This window comes from Corylus avellana, unplaced genomic scaffold (assembly GCF_965113065.1).
Source record: "Corylus avellana unplaced genomic scaffold, dhCorAvel1.hap1.2 HAP1_SCAFFOLD_21, whole genome shotgun sequence".
Classification (NCBI taxonomy): Eukaryota; Viridiplantae; Streptophyta; class Magnoliopsida; order Fagales; family Betulaceae; genus Corylus; species Corylus avellana.
The window spans coordinates 197,501-200,000 of record NW_028290476.1 but is presented as its reverse complement, the minus strand read 5'-3'; the positions used below and the strand labels follow the sequence as shown (position 1 = coordinate 200,000).

The following is a 2,500-nucleotide window of genomic DNA, read 5'->3' as shown; positions in this document are numbered from 1 at the left end:
GTGCAATAAGGTCACCCATAACACGGCTCTCCCACTTGAGTTACCTTAGCCCCAGGCCATGCTATTCAATGATATTGGAAAAATAGCAGCGTAACGTAACAACTAGTATTGAAAGCTGGTCGCCTTTTGAAGCGTTCGCCGGTAAGGTAACCAAAGCGTATCGTTCCCGCAACCACTTTGGTACTTTGCTTATTTTTTTAGGTTATGCAATAGAAGGGGGGCTTAGCTCTGGATCCCCCCTGCTTGCAGAAATGAATGGATCAGAAGGGGGCTGGGTTCTATTTCCGGGCCGGGCGGGAGGTGAAGGCCATAAGAGAAGATTGCCCCCCCCGGTAAGGAAGAGAGGAAAAAGGTGCTGTCATCTATCTCGACCAGTTTCCCGAGGCGTTGGAAATCCAGACCGGCTCAGAGAATCACTGGCGCTATTTAGCCCTTCGTTTCGCCAACAAAGAAGTCATCCTTGATGATTTCCCATTCCTTCCCTGCCGAGCCGCCTCTCTTCGCCATTCGAAGTACTACCTCTGCCTTCCCTTTCTATAACATACCCAGGCGCCCTCCTTTCCAATTACTAAGAGAAAATCAATACCAATCAAATCAAAGCCCTATCTAAGTAAAGCTTCGTCTATTATTTTTCCGGCCCCAGGGGAGTTTACTCGACCCATTCCCCAGTCTCCCGCACTGCTCAAGTAAGTGTGCGACTCCGTATGAGGACCTCCTTCCCTTCTGCCCACTCTCCGTTCACACGGTTCTCAAAGCAGAGGAGGAAGGGTGGGCAGCAGGTACCACGAGCCCTCTGTCCCACACATCTATCCAGAAGCAAGTGTAGTTCACCGGTTCCACCGAATGCTCCTATCTCTCGGCAAAGATCGTGTGAGTGTGCAGTTATGCTTCGGATGCTTCGCCATAGAATAGATCGACCCAGTTCCCGTTCTTTTCCGGTGCACTCGCTTTATATCTCCGACACACAAGGAAGGACGCGGTGGGAAGGAAGCAGCCCTAGCCTCTGTCCGGCCGATCATTCCGCTGGCATCTTGCATTCACGCCCCCGTTTGACTGCCGCTCGGGGATGTAGTTGTAGATACGTTAGTCTTAGTGGGTCGTTGGCTCCACCTGTTATCTCCTTCTACGACATGCTGTTGTCGTCGCCATATTCCATATGTCACTTAGTCATCTCTGCCTCGCTGCGGGTCAGCACCTCCGAAAGAAACGGAGGACTTCATTCAGTGACTCCGCGATCGCCCTCTAAACGATCAGAATAAGGTAAAGCTTGAAGATAAGTTTTGTACTCTATTAATTTCTCAGTCCCTCTAGTCGGGTGGGCGCCGGCCGGTCTTTCGACCAGATCCCCCTAAAAACCGTACGTGCGGGTCTCCCCGCATGCGGCTCACGCCATTCGAGGTGGCCCAGTCCAGCATTCATTCGCAAATCCCTGTAGTGAAATTGAGACTGCTCGACCTCGGAAGCTAATTCGCGTGTGTAGGCAGCGCTGTCTGTCGTACCGTTGACTCTATCTATTCATTGAATTTACTTTATTACATTTTTTATTTTTTATATAGGCTCGCTCCCTCTTTTTCCAAGAATTCATGCACTTCCCTTTACTTCATAGGGCCTTCTCTAATAGGGAAAAGCCTTCCATTTCCGTCAAATGACCCGGCCTCCCCTGGCTCTTCCACCGTCCGGGCTCCCTTTCCTCCCTATGCTATGCTCCCCCGGCGCAGGCCTACCACGCTTCGCGCCTGCGGCGTTTTCGCCAGACGGTCTTTGCCAGTAGTGCCATCCTCCCCGCTGGCTGTATGGGCGGGTTGTCCCTCGCTGCTGCGTTCTGTTAGGCTATGGATTACAGGAACAAATGTAGTTGAATGAGACAGCAGGCGGGTTACACGTTCCACTGTGCCGAGATGTGAGGTGCAGGTGGTGATGATCACCCCGGGGTATGCGCTAGCGCCCTTGACAGGCACTCCAGGACCCGCCAACGCTCATGAAAACCCGGGTCGGTCGGTCCTCCATTCATCCGACCGGAGGTGTGGATAACGAGGCCACCTTCACAACCTTCTCCCTTCTGTCCCTATGTTGTAGTAAGGTAGGGCGGTTCGCTTGAGTTGCTCAACCGCCCGGTGCTCATGACGCGCTACGGAACCTCCACCGTGCCGGGGGACCAAGCAGGGCATAGCTAGCGGCATAGGAGCCGACTCGGCGTCAGCGGCTTCGTGCCGCACTGGAGTAATCCAATATGTGGTTCCGCACGTTCCACCACTTCTCCGTTCATTTCCAATACTGATCGTGAAACACCATGAGCAGCAGGATGTTGAGGTCCGAAATTCGAAGTGAAATTTTTGATTTGCCTGTTCCTAGTCGTCATGGGAAAGAAAGGCAGAAATAAGAAAGAGATTATTCCCTGAGAGCTTGTCCAGTACTACCAGTACCTGAAATGCATCTCCTTCGCCCGCGCGCGATAGCTCTACCTGGCGTGCCGCCTTGCATGCAAGCGAAGCGCTATTGG

At 52.6% G+C, this 2,500-nt stretch overlaps 1 pseudogene; it reads left to right on the top strand.

The window, feature by feature from the left end:
• The first annotated feature begins 251 nt into the window (after positions 1-251).
• Positions 252-2,500, top strand: part of LOC148582848 (uncharacterized) — a 3,913-nt pseudogene continuing 1,664 nt past the window's right edge.